Source organism: Topomyia yanbarensis, chromosome 2 (genome assembly GCF_030247195.1).
Source record: "Topomyia yanbarensis strain Yona2022 chromosome 2, ASM3024719v1, whole genome shotgun sequence".
Taxonomy (NCBI): Eukaryota; Metazoa; Arthropoda; class Insecta; order Diptera; family Culicidae; genus Topomyia; species Topomyia yanbarensis.
The window spans coordinates 222,724,940-222,746,108 of NC_080671.1; the positions used below are offsets into that span (position 1 = coordinate 222,724,940).

The 21,169-nt window shown below is 37.4% G+C and overlaps 1 protein-coding gene and 2 long non-coding RNA genes across 3 annotated transcripts in view; 2 read left to right on the forward strand and 1 right to left on the reverse strand.

The window, feature by feature from the left end:
- LOC131678308 (neuroligin-1-like) overlaps positions 1 to 21,169 on the forward strand; it is a 1,556,576-nt gene that overhangs the window by 558,271 nt on the left and 977,136 nt on the right. The window lies entirely within an intron of this gene.
- On the reverse strand, positions 27 to 18,164 carry LOC131678316 (uncharacterized). The gene is made up of 8 exons (XR_009303624.1): positions 18,088 to 18,164; positions 17,763 to 17,837; positions 3,062 to 3,142; positions 2,649 to 2,925; positions 1,922 to 2,584; positions 1,590 to 1,866; positions 571 to 1,525; positions 27 to 506 (listed from the first exon to the last, which is right to left on the reverse strand). It is a non-coding gene; the product is annotated as an uncharacterized LOC131678316 (long non-coding RNA).
- On the forward strand, positions 5,789 to 7,611 carry LOC131678317 (uncharacterized). The gene is made up of 5 exons (XR_009303625.1): positions 5,789 to 5,929; positions 6,066 to 6,342; positions 6,407 to 7,069; positions 7,125 to 7,401; positions 7,466 to 7,611. It is a non-coding gene; the product is annotated as an uncharacterized LOC131678317 (long non-coding RNA).

Genomic DNA, 21,169 nt, shown 5'->3' on the forward strand with positions numbered 1-21,169 from the left:
GTAACAACTGAGACGCGTTACTCCCGTTCAGTAACAACTGCACTGCAATGTCAGTTAGAGAAATATTTTCTTCGGCTCAATTTGACCGTTGCGGGAAACCCATTTCACAGGTTGTACAGTGCCTTGAACACCATGTGCGAGACAAATTTGCACTATTCGTGGTAGATAAGCAAAACGTGATAGGACCTTCATCTTCGAGTCGTTTTTACTCCAGCCAAATGAAGAATTCGTTTAGAGCTGACTCCTACGCATTTCTGTTTACTACCTTATTGCAGGCCTTTCAGCATATCGAAGAAGGCGACAGCGTCAGCGCAACCAAATTCAGGTTCATCAGCGACATAACATATCTTTGCCGTGCGGGAACAGATTCGAATAATTGTCGAATTTGTACGGCTGATGCTGTGACGCATCAATAGTGGCTCGATCCAATCTACGTTTGATTTGCGATGAATGTTGATTTCCGTTAAATTTTCTGTTAGATTTGTTTTTTTGTTTTCTCCATTCTACTGCAAATAATAAATATAGAAAACTATTAGTCGGATTAAATAATATATGGAAACTTTGGCCTACCGGAACGTAATTTTGTTGCAGAATGCACTGGATCAAATTCAACATGACCTGCCGGGCCTACAATGTATCTCGTCCGAGTTAAGGCGGTTACCGTCGCACTGGAAGTAGTGCGATAGTTGTTGGTGAACACATAGAAATTGAGCTCCGTCAAGGGCAAAAATTCTAGCATCGTCCACCATCGTGCTTTTCGAAATGGTACCCGCCTTTTCCCATCCGCTGCGTGAGTAGATGCTTCGTCACGACGATAAACATGACGTAATGACCGGATCGTCGAATTCCTATAACAGAACTTATTAATTGTGGTTGCATGCATTATAGAGAATTTACCTTCAATCTGGTACGGGAAGTTTAGGCAATGCTGCTATACGTTGTTCGGCCAAGATTTCGACTCGAAAGACTGCTTGTCGCCGATTGGCACACGGCCTACATCGGATTGTTGCGGATGTTCTGTGTCGTCACTCACCAGTGGTCGTACCAGATTGTTATCCAACCAGGTCCAACAGACACGTTACTCCCGTCCAGTAACAACTGCACTGCAATGTCAGTTAGAGAAATATTTTCTCCGGCTCAATTTGACCATTGCGGGAAACCCGTTCAACAGGTTGTATCTTTTCATCTACTCGTGGTAGATAAGCAAAACGTGATCGAGTCGTTTTTACTCCAGCCAACTGAAGAATTCGTTTAGAGCTGACTCCTCCGCCTTGATGTTTACTACCTTATTGCAGGCCTTTCAGCATGTCGATGAAGCCGACAGCGTCAGCGCAACCGAATTCAGTTTCATTAGCGACATAATTTATATTCGCCGTGCGGGAACAGATTCGAATAATTGTCGAATTTGTACGGCTGATGCTGCGACGCATCAATAGTGACTCGATCCAATCTACGTTTGATTTGCGATGAATGTTGATTTCCGTTAAATTTTCTGTTAGATTTGTTTTTTGTTTTCTCCATTCTACTGCAAATAATGAATATAGAAAGCTATTAGTCGGATTAAATAATACATGGAAATTTTGGCCTACCGGAACGTAATTTTGTTGCAGAATGCACTGGATCAAATTCAACATGACCTGTCGGGGCTACAATGGATCTCATCCGAGTCAAAGCAGTTACCGTCGCACTGGAAGTAATGCTATGGTTGCTGGTGCACATATGGAAATCGAACTCCGTCGAGGGCAAAATGCCAGCCCCGTTCACCATCGTGCTTTTCGAATTGATATCCGCCTTTTCCCATCCACTGCGTATGTAGAAGCTTCATCACGACGATAAACGTGACGTAATGACCGGATCGTCGAATTCCTATAACAGAATTTATTTATAGTGATCGGATGTATTATAGAGTTCAGGCATTTACCTTCAAACTAGTTGCTGGTGCGGGAAGTTTATGCAATACAGTTATACGTTGTTCGGTCTAAATTTCGATTCGTAAAACTGCTTGTCGCCGATTGGCGCAGGGCGTACATCGGATTGTTGCGGATGTTCTGTGTCGTCACTCACCAGTGGTCGTACCAGACTGTTATCCAACCAGGACCAACAGATGCGTTACTCCCGTCCAGCAACAACTGGACCAAAGGCCAGATAGATAAATATTTTCTTTGGCTCGATTTGACCATTGCGGGAAACCTGTTCAACAGGTTGTATCTTTTCAGTGCCTTAAACACCATGTACGATACGAATTTGCACAAAACGTGACAGAACCCTTCACCATCGTGTCGTTTTTACTCCAGCCCGTTGAAGAATTCGGTTGGAGCTGACTCCTCGCCTTGATGTTTGCTACATTATTGCAGGTTTTTCAGCAGGTCGAAGAAGGCGACAGCGTCAGCGCAACCGAATTCAGGTTCATCAGCGACATAACATATATTTGCCGTGCGGGAACAGATTCGAATAATTGTCGAATTTGTACGGCTGATGCTGCGACGCATCAATAGTGACTCGATCCAATCTACGTTTGATTTGCGATGAATGTTGATTTCCGTTAAATTTTCTGTTAGATTTATTTTTTGTTTTCTCCATTCTACTGCAAATAATAAATATAGAAAGCTATTAGTCGGATTAAATAATACATGGAAATTTTGGCCTACCGGAACGTAATTTTGTTGCAGAATGCACTGGATCAAATTCAACATGACCTGCCGGGCCTACAATGGATCTCGTCCGAGTCAAAGCGGTTACCGTCGCACTGGAAGTAATGCGATGGTTGCTGGTGCACATATGGAAATCGAACTCCGTCGAAGGCAAAATGCCAGCCCCGTTCACCATCGTGCTTTTCGAAATGGTATCCGCCTTTTCCCATCCGCTGCGTGTGTAGAAGCTTCGTCACGACGATAAACGTGACGTAATGACCGGATCGTCGAATTCCTATAACAGAATTTATTTATAGTGATCGGATGTATTATACTGCCGCTAGATGCATAATTGTCCCATGTTGTATGGGAATCCCTATACACATGGGACAATTATGATTCTAGCAGCAGTATAGAGTTCAGGCATTTACCTTCAAACTATTTGCCAGTACGGGAAGTTTATGCAATACCGACTGATACACGTCAAGTAATCGGACTGTATCGTCGATTAACTAGCAAAAAAAGAATTTTATTATTGGCACGGTCATGTTAGCGTGCGCTATAATACGCTTGCACTGCCGCTAGAACCATAACTGTCCCATGTGCTATGGGAATCCCTATACACATGGGACAATTATGCTTTTAGCGGCAGTACATGTGTTGCGCGTGTTAGTGCCCCATTTTGAATAATCAGAGATAACGTGAACAATTGTTTCGCAATAGCTTGCTCGAGCAAATGGGGTGAACGGGTAAGGGAAAGCCAAAATAAATTTAACGACGAAATAATTTTACAACTCAAGCAAGAGCATGTAGGTAATATGCAATCCGGTTGCTCTAACTCTGCTGGATATAAAACATACATGGTTTATGTTCATTTGTTATTTTTCAGAATGGCGAATATCAGATGCATATGAAAAGCTAGAGAAGAATTTTCGTGCAGATTATTCCCGAAGACAACGCATCTTCTCCCCGGACGAATCTTGAACATTTTTATGTTCCTCTGGTAAAAAAAATCGCAAATTAAAAGCTAGTAACATGGATAAAAATTACATAAAGCACAATAGACATCAGTTTCTCGTCGTAAATCTTTGATCAAATTCAACGTTAATGTGGTAATATCTAACTGCACAAACAACATTCACTGGTTGCTTTTACAGGACAGCTTTTTTGGAGGGTGCATCCATTGTTTTGTTTTAATTTATCGTAAATGTAAGAAGGAACTTTTTCTGCATACTTTTTAAACATATTTACTGAATTTTTCTGCAAGATGAGATTAAATTGTTTAAAAAACATCGAGAAAAACAATGAAAATTTGAACAAATATGTTGATATGTCGATTGTAGCAAGCTGTGTACTTATCACCTTATACTGTGAGTTGGCTGTAACGTTTCGAGTTTTTGCGAGGCCATCGTTCAGAAGAAAATGTAGATATGACTTATGATCGTCTTAAACGACTGCTATCAGCCGTCGTCACTTTAAATCAAAAGTTCTAATTCTGATCTGAGATGCTACAAATAAATGTAAGTTGAACTGAATAGAATAACTCAATATTTTTAATACTTCTCGAAATAATGCATTGTGTTAAATCTCTAAGTGTGTATAGCTTGCATAAATAGCGTAAAAGATGATTTTTTTTAAATCTTTCAGAGGGTGAGGGTGTGCGAAGACATACCTACCAAGCAAACTACTAAGCACTAAAGAATCATTATATCTATCCAACTATCTATCTATCTATCTTCTATATATATATATATATATATATATATATATATATATATATATATATATATATATATATATATATATATATATATATATATATATATATATATATATATATATATATATATATATATATATATATATATATATATATATATATATATATATATATATATATATATATATATATATATATATATATATATATATATATATATATATATATATATATATATATATATATATATATATATATATATATATATAGAAGATAGATAGATAGATAGTTGGATAGATATAATGATTCTTTAGTGCTTAGTAGTTTGCTTGGTAGGTATGTCTTCGCACACCCTCACCCTCTGAAAGATTTAAAAAAAAATCATCTTTTACGCTATTTATGCAAGCTATACACACTTAGAGATTTAACACAATGCATTATTTCGAGAAGTATTAAAAATATTGAGTTATTCTATTCAGTTCAACTTACATTTATTTGTAGCATCTCAGATCAGAATTAGAACTTTTGATTTAAAGTGACGACGGCTGATAGCAGTCGTTTAAGACGATCATAAGTCATATCTACATTTTCTTCTGAACGATGGCCTCGCAAAAACTCGAAACGTTACAGCCAACTCACAGTATAAGGTGATAAGTACACAGCTTGCTACAATCGACATATCAACATATTTGTTCAAATTTTCATTGTTTTTCTCGATGTTTTTTAAACAATTTAATCTCATCTTGCAGAAAAATTCAGTAAATATGTTTAAAAAGTATGCAGAAAAAGTTCCTTCTTACATTTACGATAAATTAAAACAAAACAATGGATGCACCCTCCAAAAAAGCTGTCCTGTAAAAGCAACCAGTGAATGTTGTTTGTGCAGTTAGATATTACCACATTAACGTTGAATTTGATCAAAGATTTACGACGAGAAACTGATGTCTATTGTGCTTTATGTAATTTTTATCCATGTTACTAGCTTTTAATTTGCGATTTTTTTTTACCAGAGGAACATAAAAATGTTCAAGATTCGTCCGGGGAGAAGATGCGTTGTCTTCGGGAATAATCTGCACGAAAATTCTTCTCTAGCTTTTCATATGCATCTGATATTCGCCATTCTGAAAAATAACAAATGAACATAAACCATGTATGTTTTATATCCAGCAGAGTTAGAGCAACCGGATTGCATATTACCTACATGCTCTTGCTTGAGTTGTAAAATTATTTCGTCGTTAAATTTATTTTGGCTTTCCCTTACCCGTTCACCCCATTTGCTCGAGCAAGCTATTGCGAAACAATTGCTCACGTTATCTCTGATTATTCAAAATGGGGCACTAACACGCGCAACACATGTACTGCCGCTAAAAGCATAATTGTCCCATGTGTATAGGGATTCCCATAGCACATGGGACAGTTATGGTTCTAGCGGCAGTGCAAGCGTATTATAGCGCACGCTAACATGACCGTGCCAATAATAAAATTCTTTTTTTGCTAGTTAATCGACGATACAGTCCGATTACTTGACGTGTATCAGTCGGTATTGCATAAACTTCCCGTACTGGCAAATAGTTTGAAGGTAAATGCCTGAACTCTATACTGCTGCTAGAATCATAATTGTCCCATGTGTATAGGGATTCCCATACAACATGGGACAATTATGCTTCTAGCGGCAGTATAATACATCCGATCACTATAAATAAATTCTGTTATAGGAATTCGACGATCCGGTCATTACGTCACGTTTATCGTCGTGACGAAGCTTCTACACACGCAGCGGATGGGAAAAGGCGGATACCATTTCGAAAAGCACGATGGTGAACGGGGCTGGCATTTTGCCTTCGACGGAGTTCGATTTCCATATGTGCACCAGCAACCATCGCATTACTTCCAGTGCGACGGTAACCGCTTTGACTCGGACGAGATCCATTGTAGGCCCGGCAGGTCATGTTGAATTTGATCCAGTGCATTCTGCAACAAAATTACGTTCCGGTAGGCCAAAATTTCCATGTATTATTTAATCCGACTAATAGCTTTCTATATTTATTATTTGCAGTAGAATGGAGAAAACAAAAAATAAATCTAACAGAAAATTTAACGGAAATCAACATTCATCGCAAATCAAACGTAGATTGGATCGAGTCACTATTGATGCGTCGCAGCATCAGCCGTACAAATTCGACAATTATTCGAATCTGTTCCCGCACGGCAAATATATGTTATGTCGCTGATGAACCTGAATTCGGTTGCGCTGACGCTGTCGCCTTCTTCGACCTGCTGAAAAACCTGCAATAAGGTAGCAAACATCAAGGCGAGGAGTCAGCTCCAACCGAATTCTTCAACGGGCTGGAGTAAAAACGACACGATGGTGAAGGGTTCTGTCACGTTTTGTGCAAATTCGTATCGTACATGGTGTTTAAGGCACTGAAAAGATACAACCTGTTGAACAGGTTTCCCGCAATGGTCAAATCGAGCCAAAGAAAATATTTATCTATCTGGCCTTTGGTCCAGTTGTTGCTGGACGGGAGTAACGCATCTGTTGGTCCTGGTTGGATAACAGTCTGGTACGACCACTGGTGAGTGACGACACAGAACATCCGCAACAATCCGATGTACGCCCTGCGCCAATCGGCGACAAGCAGTTTTACGAATCGAAATTTAGACCGAACAACGTATAACTGTATTGCATAAACTTCCCGCACCAGCAACTAGTTTGAAGGTAAATGCCTGAACTCTATAATACATCCGATCACTATAAATAAATTCTGTTATAGGAATTCGACGATCCGGTCATTACGTCACGTTTATCGTCGTGATGAAGCTTCTACATACGCAGTGGATGGGAAAAGGCGGATATCAATTCGAAAAGCACGATGGTGAACGGGGCTGGCATTTTGCCCTCGACGGAGTTCGATTTCCATATGTGCACCAGCAACCATAGCATTACTTCCAGTGCGACGGTAACTGCTTTGACTCGGATGAGATCCATTGTAGCCCCGACAGGTCATGTTGAATTTGATCCAGTGCATTCTGCAACAAAATTACGTTCCGGTAGGCCAAAATTTCCATGTATTATTTAATCCGACTAATAGCTTTCTATATTCATTATTTGCAGTAGAATGGAGAAAACAAAAAACAAATCTAACAGAAAATTTAACGGAAATCAACATTCATCGCAAATCAAACGTAGATTGGATCGAGTCACTATTGATGCGTCGCAGCATCAGCCGTACAAATTCGACAATTATTCGAATCTGTTCCCGCACGGCGAATATAAATTATGTCGCTATATATATATATATATATATATATATATATATATATATATATATATATATATATATATATATATATATATATATATATATATATATATATATATATATATATATATATATATATATATATATATATATATATATATATATATATATATATATATATATAAAAGTCAATGTTTGTATGTATATGGTCAAGGTTCCGAAAATGGCAACCACAATGGCAAGTTTTTTTTCCATTTGTATATAACCTCTAATATTAAACAAAATGAATTATGAGCGCAGAAAAAAAATCCATGTCTGTCATTTATAAAAGTTTGTTGATGCTTCTTGCATGACCTGAAAATGACTGAAAGACCTTAAGGAGATAAAAAGGTAAACAAAATTCATATTTTCAACTTTTTGGCTGGAACCACATTTTTCCATCGCAGTCTAATTTAAATTTGATATTGCTTGAAAATTTAAGATGAATATGGAAAAATGCTTTTTTTTAATCGTAAAGTAATGAAAAACAAATAACTTGTAACGTGACAGATCAAAAAATCGAAAAAGTTTTGTGGACCACACCAACAGTTTGCATACAATATCTAACCTACATTTTTTCTTACTACTTTGAGTCTACCTTTTGAAACTGTATTGTGAAAACCTTATAATTTTATTCATTTTTGAGAAAACACAGTTGATCTTATGTAACGTGACAGATGTTTTCTGCTATAAAGCAATTGCATCAAGTTTGATTCAATTACGTCAAAAATGGTGACCATCTTCGACAATGATGAAACTTCTTACGTTTCATCTATATTGGAGACTAAGTATTTTGCCTGGTTAAACAAGCAGTGTTTATTCAAGAGTAATATTTAAAAAAGGCGTATGAGATCTTGAATACGCTACCTTTAAATTATACTGTTCGAAAATCGCCATTTGTTCAGCAAAACTATATGATAGCGAGTTCTAATTCTTCTCTGCGAATATTTTTTGATGAAATTTTTCAAAAAGAATAGACAAAAAAGTTGAAAAATACAATTACAAAAACAATGATTTTTTGTTAATGTAAGCCTAAACATAGAAGAAACAGTGATTGCATTATTAAGAAGTTATTAGTAAGAAAGCATTTTTCACAACGACTTTAAGTATGCTTCTAAATTTCCTAATATAGTCATAAATATAATTTTGTTATACACTATTAATACTAAATATCATTTCAAAGCAATATGTTTTTAAGTAAAATTTTCCAAAATATATATTTATTTTCTTCAAAAAGCAATATTTCGTGATGAAAATACGCCGTTTTAATAAGTTACTCACAAATACCAAACTCTAAAAAACATAACGCGTTTAAAATTTAATTAAATAAAACAGGTTTTAAATATAATTGCATTGTGGAGAAAATAACAATAAATGATTTTATAACAAAAACTTGAAACATATTTCAAATAGTTTCGAATAGTAACTAGAACCAGCCAGAATTCTGGATCATTTCCGACTGTATTTTACTGAATGTGATATTTATTGTACGGTTCAGGTGTGTGCGAGCGTAGGGATTTCGCGATCGCGTGTATCATCGCGAAAGACACGAGCATTTGTACGTGAACGTGTTCGATCGCGTGTGCGTTTGTATGATGCGTGTGCGTTTGTAACGTTTGCTAACGTATATGTAACGTCGCGTGTATAAATTCTATATCAAAACCGTTTGCCTTTCGCATATTCGCGTGTTTTAGAATGATCGCTTGCGGACCGTGAATCTGATACTTAATATTTCGTGTACGGTTCAAATTCTAAAAGAAAGTGTGTTCTTCCACATCACTAGAGTTGCCAGTCATGTTGTCTAGTAGATATGAGCTTTATTTTTTGATTGGTATAACTGAATGTATGGACCTAGTTGCTTGAATGGAGGGTAGATATTTCCGGATGTGACCGATTCATGACCGCGCGCGTTTGTGGGTGTGCGTTTGAGGCCGCGTTCGTAATTTCGTAAGTACTAAAACGTTTTCATTGTTACCGGAGTGTTATAAAGTTTGCGCGATCGCGAACTTATTTGTACGTAGATGATCGCGAGGAACATAAGCCTTCGTATGTTGACGTGCTTGTCGCGTGTATGTTACTTCGCGTGAATAAATTCGACTTCGTAACCCTGTGGCCATTCACATTGTGTTCTTGGATGGCCACGCGAACCGTCATTCTGATATTTAGTCTTCGGTGTACGGATCACATTCTGACAGGGAGTGAGTTACTCCATATCACTAGAGTTCCCGGTCATGTCGCCATGGAACGTGTTGGCCAGTGGATATGAGAGCTTTTTTTTTATTTTATTCAATTGAAGACATGAGCTAGACTTCTGGAATCTAGGATAGAGACTTTCGGGCGTGACCGACGTGATTCATGATCGCGCGAGTGCGGGGGACTGTAGGTTCATGCTTGAGACCACGTTTGAATGTCTATAAGTGCTGAGACGTTCATATTATCACCGGGATGTTATCGTGTCTGCGAGAGCGCGGGTGTAGGTTGCGTGTATGATCGCGAAGGGCTCAAGCATTATGTTTGTCGCGTGTATGTGACCTCTTGTGTATAAACCGTTCATTTAGTCTCCGGGGTGTTATCCTGTTTGCGAGATCGTGAGAGTGGTTGTGCGTGGATCATCGCGAAGGACTCGAGCGTCTGTATGTTGAAGTTTTTGTCAGTTGAGCTAGTGTGTATGTTACTTCGCGTGATTATTATTTTTATAAGCGTGTGGCCATTCGCATGTTCGCGTATTGTTCAATGATCGCGCGTGGACGTCTTGTCTAGTTTTTATTTCTATTGGTCCAACTGATGGCATGAGTGTGGGCTGCTAGGATCAAGGGTAAAGACTTCCGGACGTGACCGATCCATGATTGCGCGAGTGGTGGGTTGATGCTTGAAACCGCGTCAGTAAATTTTTAGCTGCAAATGTTCACTTAATTACCGGGTGTTCTTGAATGTTGGCGAGATCGCGGGCGTTTGCAGTTGTGACCAGGTTTGTGTTATCGCGAAGGTCACGTTTGTACGTTTGGAATGAGAGATTGTGAGTGTATAGGGTAATTTGTGGAGAGATGCCGCACATTTCTTAAAATCGATCCTGCATCAAAGTAAACTATTAAATATTTGATAAAATCATTTTTATCAGTTGCGACAAGTTTCGAAAACTGTGAAATGGTTTTTGTCATGAAATCACAGACTAACAGGCATAACACTATGAGGGAATTCCATAAAAAAACATCGATCCGACAATTATCCCAGAACACTAGCTCCACCTTTTATCCACAGTCCCAACCACTCATTTACTGGTGGGTTACCCCTCAGGTTTGCGAACAATTTTTCACTAGTGGTCTATCCCCCATATGCTTGTTCATATGTCAGTGGCGCCATAATTTCAAATGTGGCCACAGTTCCAACTACAAATATATTTAAAATGACCGTTAAAGCGGGCGAAGCTTTATTTTTGAGTGTTATGTCTGTTAGTTTGTGATGAAATCATCAAATTTCCATGAACATTTTTTTTTAAAAAAAAGGTCATTGCGGGAGAGATGCCGCATGTGCGGGTGAGATGCAGCACCATGGTCACATACTGAAAAATGGTGAACAAAAATATTTTTAGCTATCGTTGATGTTTTTGTCTTCAGCTGAGTTTCAAGAAGTTTGATAACACTGGAAAAACTCTAGAAAGAGAAATGCGGAGACTCCATTTTGGATCGATTGTATTCGCGTTTAGCTGTCAAAAAACGAATCCAATCGAACATTGCCTATCCTTATAACATTGGACGTGTTGCCATACAAGGCCGGGGCATACGTTGCCAAAAATGCGGCTTTTCTCTCCGCAGTGCTCTTTCTAAAGTTTTTCTAGATAACACCTATAAATCGGCCAGCATCATTTTTCTTAAGGGGTAATACCATTCCTAGAAACATTTTTTATTCAACATTTTAAAAATATTTTTCTTTTGCAACCTTGTGTAACGGTTAAGTTGGAGTAACTTAATTAAGGGTACTATTTATTTATATATTTGTACGAGCGATATATTGGTTGGGGTTCCTTAAAAGCAGTTTTTGGTTGTTTGTGCTTGAGGTTCATTTTCGTCGAAATTTTCATTTTTATCCCAAGATTGACATCACTACAAATCAATGCGTTTACTAAAATTAGTGCCTGAAACTTTAAAGAATAAACCAAATTAACTAATATTTAGATACATATCGCCCGTTTAAATATATAGGTAAATAGACTCATATTCCTATATGTCCCTGTGTTAGGTCCGTACATTTTAGCTACGTATCCTCCGCCATCGAGTGCGGCATCTCACCCGCAATTTTGATGCGGGATCTCTTCCAATTGTATGGGAGAGATGCCGCACAACGACGTTTTTCTCTGAAATTATGAATGACCGTGCTCATGATCAGAATGCATTATGAAAGGTTCCAGCTATGCAACCGATACATGATCTACCAAAAAAAATCGAACAATTTAAAAAAAACGAAATTTTAATGTGGTACTGAAATACTTTTGGCACTCCTTGATGCAACTGCACGCACATAATCATTAATAAAAATTTTGTGAGTTAATAATAAGGATTATTTTACATCTCCAGGATTGTAATTCTTCGAAAGACAAACTCACAATATCATATTACAGTATAAAAGTGACCATACGAGATACAGAAAGTGCGGCATCTCTCCCGAAATTACCCTATTAGAGAATAAGCAATTTGTGTTAGTGAGTGTTAGCATGGATCTAATTTAAAATATAGTAACGAAAGGGTGCCTCCAGGGAGAATTGGGCCCTAAATCCACATTGTATATTATTTGACCATGGCAGTGGATAATAAAGGTCGGAAGTTAAGTACTAAAATTGATCAAAATGTAGCTTAACTAAAAAGAAAATAATCGTATTCCAAGTTTCTGTGATATAATCACTGTAATACTGCTTTGGTGGAAAAGCCCCCGAACCACATCAAGGCACAATGTCATGCCGAGAGGCACACGAGGCGACAGGACACATACCACAAAAAATATTCCCTATGGATTTTGTTCTAGCTATTTATTCCAGGCTACAGCAACAGCTTTGGGATAGGTAGAACAAAATTCATAGGGGGTTGTACACAAATGACGTAGCTACTAAATTCCCTTCAGCTATTCTACCAGTTATTCCTTCTGTTCTAGTGTGTATTAATGATTGCTTAAATTATTGTTGAATCAGATTGAATTATTCTGTTGTAACACCACTATGCTTGTTTAATATAGTGGATATTGCTAGGTGTAATCCTCCTCATCAGATGTCCTCACTCCTAGTTTTCCTAACTTTGTTGAATACCTCTCTCTTCCGCTATACCATCTGCTTATTCGATTCAATTAGGCAGATTAATATGTTACAGCTAAATCACTGAGAAGACACCAAGGTGTCGAACAAACAAGTTTAAAATACTTGTTTTGCTATTTGAACCAATCTTCGCTAGACCACTACGGTCATCATATTGGCATAATCCAGTATAATTGAGATAGTCACTTGGGCATCAATTGTGTGGTCCACTGTCTATTCAATAAAACTCACGCACTAAAGGGAACAACGGTAGAACCATCACAATTTTCTTTGGACCGTAAATTTAAATTTTTTCTCAACTTTTACGTTTACGCTGGACGTCTGTTCTCGGTGCCTAAATATATGATGCTTCTCAGTTTAGCATGAACCGGAGGGAACTTGGCCTTGATCCCACTGCTCTGACAACGATGTTACGTGATATTCATTATGGAATATTGTTTGTTTGGGGGCCATTCATAAACAATGTCTCGCAGAAAAAAAAAGGAAATAATCTAAAACACCTTTCCTTTTCAAGCGCATTGCAACTTGTTGTCAGTTTTATTACTCCTGCTCAACTAGTACGTCTCAAATTCAATTTCAGTTTTTATTTCGCTACATCATTTTGCATTACGCTCCACCCTAACTGTTAATAAACGACATCGTTTATTAACGGCCTCTTGGTGATATCTTTAGGGCCAGACAATCCAATGCAAAATAGGAGTGGTAGGATTTTATTATGCTTTTAGCACCTTGTGTCACATCGTTAGAGCATGTTCAGGAGTGTTTCAGTTTTAGATTCATAATATTGACAGTTCTATTATATAAAACTGGAAATTTTAAAACTGAAACTTTCTGTCCCCAGCAGCAGTTTTAGCGGGTATTCTATTCAGTTTAAAATTCATGTCTCGCCATGCCTTCAGCGTTACTGCATTCAAATTTATTTTTTCCCAGTCTATCTGTTTTAAGTGTCCCTGCTAAAAACTTTGCATGTATTTAAAACACAGTTCTAAACGTGTTTAAAAATCAGCAACAAATAGAACGGCGTCGTATAACAGTTTTAAATTTTGAAACAAAACTGTACGAAATAATATAACAAAACGCTCTGCTGGGGATGTGAATATTTCAGTTCCAGTTCTACTTTGAAACTCCTATATAAAATAAAACGCTCCTGAACATGCCCTTATGTTTGTTATACATACTAAGAATACCAAATCATATGATGTGATGGCCGGAAGATTAAAGAAGCAAATTTCATACAAAATAAGTCAATTTCATGACAAATGACGGCTCAGTGCAAGAACGGCCCAACTGCAAAAAACTTGATCTGAGATATAGCGGAACATGAAACAAACTGAATTTGTTTCTACGATTTATTTACGACCATTAATTTTTCTCTGCATTTTAATTTCATAAGGCTAAATGGCATAATGCCAGGATAGTTTTGAACATAAATTCAACGTTTCGTTTATAAAAAAATAAAAATCGCTTGGGCCGGTCTAACGTAGACAAAAAAAACGTAATTCCCAAAACATGAACTTAGGCCACAAATTATTATCGAAGAACTTATCAACATCTTTATCTTTCGCTGTAGTAGAGGTCCTTAAATTTTTTAAGAAGCTGTGCATAACTGCTGCTGCAGGTCATTGAATTTCCATCTTGAATATTACAGCAACTTCCAAAGCCAAATTAAAATCAGAACTTTCCGAAGAATCAATGTTATCAGATGGCACATACTCTGATTCCGATTGGGGCTATCCATATACCACGTGGACACGCTTGTCCACGGGGACGGGGTAAAGAGGATGTGAAATGTCCACCTGGACTTTGCATTACATCTTTGACTTATATAAGGAAGTGAAACAAATTTGCATTTGAATTTTTCAAAATTTTGAAATGAGTGTGTGAATGTGCACATTTATTTAAACTGAAAACATTTGAACATTGCAATATTTTTAGATTTGAAAGCTTGTTAAAATTACGAGGCAACTCAATAATCTGTCAATCTATCTATATCAACTTTGTGTTGTAATGATGACTCTTTAAACCGTAAATCCAATAGTTTACTACGTCGTTCAGAAATGAGACATTTGCCAGGATATTTCTGAAAGAGATTCTATATTCTGTGGATAAAGTTAATAGATTGTGAAATTTTCTCCCAGAATTGAAAATCCATTTCTATTTATGAAATAAAATTTTGGAAAGTCCACGTGGACATCGTGAGAAGCAGGTAGTGGTACAGAAATTGTCCTCGCTTGTCCACGGTGGGGAAGGAGGGAGTCAAAAATGAAGATTTTATTGGTCACGTAGTATATGAACGGCCCCATACTGAAAATACTTCGAACGGAGATTCGGACGAATCCGATATTAATTCAATATAAAAATGCATGTATCGAATAGTGAACGTTATAACTGTAAAGTTTGACATGATGTACCATCAAATCGTTTTAAATATTCTATGTGTAAAAGCCTTTATGTAATAAAAATGTGTACTGTACAAAAGTCGTAAAAATTACTTTTATTACCATATGTAAGATTACTTATCCCTCACCAGGACTAAAACGAAAAACGGCTCAATTCGACTTGGGCCGATCTTCTTTTTGAATATTTGAATATTTTTTCAAATGCTAAACAATATTTTATTCAAATAAATACCTTCAAATTAATTTTTTGGTCAGAAGTCGTGTCATTGCATTCATTACATAATAACACACAATAATTTGTGATTAACCCACTTTTGATATTTTTTGACTTGGGCCGTTCTTGCACTGAGTAATATCGTGTTGATACGTTAGTTTTGAATTGTGTAGTTCTCTCAGTTCACAATCCTGCGCTTGATACAGTTTTGCTGCCAATGATGCTAAGATGCATACGTACATTCAAATTATAAAATTTAATTCAGCTACCAAACTCAGTCTACTAATTAGTAATATAAATTTTCTATTTCCCGAAAATTCTCTTTTTGGAGGAGTATACGTATATCATAAATTTTAAACACCATACATCTTTACGTTTTTTGGCGAGTTTGAAACACGGGTGGCTCTAGTGGAGAGGTTGATGGAGGATACAACACCCAATCGCATATTACACCCTCCGATTGAGATTTGGCTTACGAAAATCGGTTCACCGAATAATCGATGTGGAATACGTCCAGAACCCGAAAATTCCGGAACTATCGATAGTGAACAATATATTCAAAGAATCTTTGATTGGCCATCAGTGATCTAGATTTGCAAATAGAAATAATTTGATATCCCTTCCAACCTTTCAAAATTCCTATGTGGACGCAATAATCAACCTGTAACACTGAAACCAAATGTCTGATATTAATGAACTCTAATGGCAGTCCATAGGAGTATTGTATATTTCATTTGAAACCAAGTTTGTAAAAATCGATCAAGAATTCGCTGATAACAAGGTGCGACATTAACTTACGAACTTGGAAAGTACCCGGGGACATCAAGAACCGTCATAGGTGGCCAATTGTTATTGTTATTTATCAGTGTGCAATCGGGCTATGTGCATTAACTGTACACCTACCGTCTCACCGTTGCATTTGACAGTGCGTTCAGTGCTTTATGGTCACACCTACGACCGCGCACCTGGCTTCCCATGAGCGTTGCTCAGGGATACATTGCTTTTATACACATCCATGCATACAGGCATACATACGGGCTTACATTCATACAAACTATTTGGCACACGTTTAGAGCGTGTAACGTCGTGTCATCTAGTCTATCATCCTGTGGAAAATTATCCTACCATCGCCTAAGGGTCAACGTCATATTGACAAATTTCACATTGAATCCGCTTGTCTCTTCTTAATCTCCTTTTTGTCTCCTAGGTCCGAAGCGGATCAATCGACTATTAATTGAAACGGTAAACATACTAGCAGTATTAGTCCTTACTCGTGAATACTTTTCCTACAACTCTGTTGTATTCATTACATTATGAACCAGGCAAACCTTAATTATTTCTATTATTATTATCCTGAACAGCTATACCAGTGAAGGTATTTTAGGATTTTGCAAAAAGAATCTATGCGCATAAAAGAAATATCTATCCACTATTCCCCATAAAGTTTGCTCGAATCGAATGTCCGCCTGGTTCGACTCGAGTAGACCACACCGACCCGAAAAGGTTGCTTATCATTTCTGAGAGCCGGTGTGCTTGGTCGAGTTTAATGAGAACCGTCATACGTGGCCAATGTAGTAAAAACTGCTTAGAATGATCGTTAGTGATCTAGACCCGCAAAATTATGCGACCCTTTTTAATATGCATTACACCATTTGGACATTATAGTGTTACGTTCAAATGGAAGTTTGCTGTGTGACCGCACTCTTCACCCGTAACCGGAAGTCCGATAAAAAAATAACTAGCAGTTTATGGGAGCGACATATCTTTCGTTTGAAATCAGGTTTCAGAGATTCGGAACAGCCATCTCTGAGAAGTGAGTTTAGAAATACATTCACACATACATAAACACGCACACATACGCATAGACATTTGCTGTTCTCGACGAAGTGAGTAAAATGGTATGAGATTGAGCCTCCGGGCCTCGTTTGAAATGCCGACTTTCAGAGTGATTGCATATCCTCTCTATTGAGAAAGGCAAACATAAATTATTCCTACATACTGAAGTGGTATTGCGCACGTAAAAATGACGTTTGGAGCGGTGGTAGTGTGATGCGGCCTGGCCGCAAAACCGGTAGGGATTTGCCGGTGTAGCACCACGTAAAAACACTACACCGGTGTAGCACCACGTAAAAACGAAAACGCTATTATGAGTGTAACATCGACATCACCGGTGTAGTGCTTTGTCAAGAACGAAATACCTGCACGAGCCCTCTCTGCTGTTCACTCGGAAAAAACTGCTGTCTGCTAAAAACCGTCCCTGTCGCATGCGTCGGCTGCAAAGAAAGAAAATAATACATATAACAAAATTGCAAAATGTTAATGTAGTTAAAAACTGGAAAATCCTACCAGCGACAATCGTATTTTCGCTTGCTCTAAGCAAGGGAATCACATCGGAAGTAGTGCACATTAATCATACAATGGTGCGCTACAATGGGCACTACTTCCGACGTGATAGATTAGCACTAAACAATACAATTGTCGCAGATTGAATTTTCCAGCTTTCAATGCAAACAAAATACCTACCTCAAGATAAGATAGTTCCACCAGTTCCACAGACGCCAACTACTTTTTCACAAATGAAATGGCGACGCAAAATCCTCGCTGCTGACAGGTCGCTGGTCGCTGAAGGTCGCTGACCACTTTGCCGACTAAAAAAAGGGAGAATTTTCGAATGCCGACAGTCCGATGCTTGATGTCGACTTTTAGAGGGATCACTTGAAACCAGCGGCGGATCATGGAGAAAGATCTGGGAGATCCAGGTCCTGCTGAAAATTTTCAACTTGTTAGGAAATTTTAAACTAGTTTTAATTTTAAAGTAGCAACCCCTCACTGCATACTCCCTCCGGGCCGGTATGATTGACGATTTTTAGAGTGATTGCATAACCTTTCTATATGAGAAAGGCAAAAATGTACCAAAGTCCAAAAAAGTCCATTTTTGTCAAACATCTCAACGTTTCATGCATTTTAAAATCATTTGGCATCAAAAATACAAATTTGATTTTAAAAAATTTTCATTTCAGATTATATGGGAATTTGCTGTGTGATTGCACTCTTCAACTCATAACTCCGGAACCGGAAGTCCAATCAATAATAAATTCAATAGCAGCCGATGGGAAGGTTGTACCTTTCATTTGAGACTAACTTTGTGCAAATGTGTGTCATTTCTGAGAAACAGAGGTCACATTTTTCCCACATACACGCATACACACACGTACATTCACACACAGACATTTTCCGATCTCGACGAACTGAGTCGATTGGCATATGACACTCGGCCCTCCCGATCGGGATTAGATTGACGAATTTTAGAGTGAATGAGAAAGGCAAAAACATTTTTAGCAAATGTTGAAAGTTATGCATTTTTTTGGTGAGCAGTTCTATGTTTCATAGACATTAAATCAATTTTAACTTCGCTTCCTATTAAATAAAGACCCTTATTACAGTACATCTCTACAAAAACGAGCTCAATTTGAAAAGAAATCTGAGGATTATGATTGATTACAGAACTCTGGCAGGAATTTGATATTGATGCTATTAGACAACTGTGAAATCAAGACCAATAGATCAGTTACATATCAGGACCCCATTCCGACAATTTATCAAAAGTCCTCATGATGTTTACAACAACAGGTTATCAATCTACGGATCAGATAATTGTTATTGTAATATTGAATTAAATCAATCTGCATCAATTAATTTTCAACTCGATCCAATTTTTTTTTGGTGGGGAGGGGTTGTATGGTGTTAAACCCCAAAACCTTCTCTTGACTACGCCGTTGCATGGAGTTATTTATTTCGCTTTTCATTTTCCGATATGTTTCAGATCGATCCGATGGTCATAAGTTAGAAAAATTGCAGTCAGAAGGTTCGCACAAATGAACATTTTTGCACTGATAAGTTATCAAGTTCCTTCCAGACAACTTGGAAGTGTTCGGTGATTATTTCTAGCGGTTGTAGATAGAAAAATGAAATACAAAATTCGTTTTATCGAAATAATGTTTAGCTTATTTCAATGGATTATTACTACATTGAACAATAAATAGGTGACAAAGAGTAATCCATTAACAACTAGCCATAACTTTTAAAGTACTCAAAATGGATATTTGATGTCTTCAGTGAAGTTATTCGCAAAAGTAAGAGCTACCAATTTGCTGAAGGTATCATTTCGATATAATCACTTCCACGAAAATTTGTGAAAATATCTCACTCATAAGGGGATTAATCAGCAAAAGCACAATGCCAAAAGAAAGGACATATTGCTTCCATTAAATTCTCTGAATAGACTATTGACCTAAAATAAGCCGTTTTGGCGTTAATAATAGATTACATGTTTTTGGTCATATTTCTGGCAATGGGAAATGATAAAAATCTTTCGCCCGCATTTAATTATAAATATCTCTTTTGATAATAGTCTGATTTCAACAATCTATAGCTTGTTCGAAAGGTATTCATTAAAGCTGTCTAAAAACATATAAATTGTTAATCTATATTGTCAATTTCGGCAGTTAATTAAAAAAAAACTGCAAAAAACGCCATTTTTACACATTTAAACATTCATATCTTGGAAACTAAATATCAGAATCAAAAACAAATTGATAGCGTTCTTACTGTTTTTTAGTTCTTTCATTTAAAATTGGTTTGGATAAGATCGGTTTAGCTATTGCTGAGAAACACGAATGAGAATTTTTCCGTTACATACACACACGCACAGACACGCACACAGACATTGTCCCAAATCGTCGAGCTGAGTCGATTGGTATATAAGAATCGGCCCTCCGGGCCTCAGAAAAAACCTTGAAAGTTTGAGCGAATTCTATACATTTCTTTTATAAGAAATGTAAAAAACCAAATTAAATTTAACCAATAAACTGACAGCTGTCCTACTAAATGACATCTGCAAATATCTCGTTTGCCTCATTGTTAACCGGGACAGCACTCCACACAGCATAATCTGGTACTTTTGCAATCCTCTAGCAACCTGCCATCCCAAGTTTCATATGCAACCCACAGTCTATAGAGAACAGTTGCGCAAAGAGTTAAGTCAAAAAAGCCTACCTATCGAGCACAATTGGAATCCATCTCTGATACCTCTGCAGCAAAGTTGGATTCTACTCTTTGCGTACCTTTATACTAAGGCCTTTGATGCAACCTATGGTAGATCTGATAAGGCAACCTATAGAGTCGTGCAAATCGCATGGGTTTGGATGTGTTATGGTCCTAAAAGGAAACAAACTAAAAAATGTTTTTTTTACTAATTTCGGGCCCAAAAATTGAAAAAAATGACTGAGATATTAACTCACGGTACTATTCTGAATCAGGATATGCCTTAACCCGCATACCCCTAAAGATCCCTATTCTTTGCAATGAATTTTTGTTTAACATTCCATTTTTTATCAACATGTTTTACATTTCTTATAAAAGAAATGTATAGAAACTTTCAAGGTTTTTTCCGAGGCCCGGAGGGCCGGGTCTTATATACCTATCGTCTCAGCTCGACAATTTGGGACAATGTCTGTGTGTGTGTGTCTGTGTGTGTATGTAACGGACAAACTCTCATTCGTGTTTCTCAGCAATGGCTGAACCGATCTTATCCAAACCAATTTTA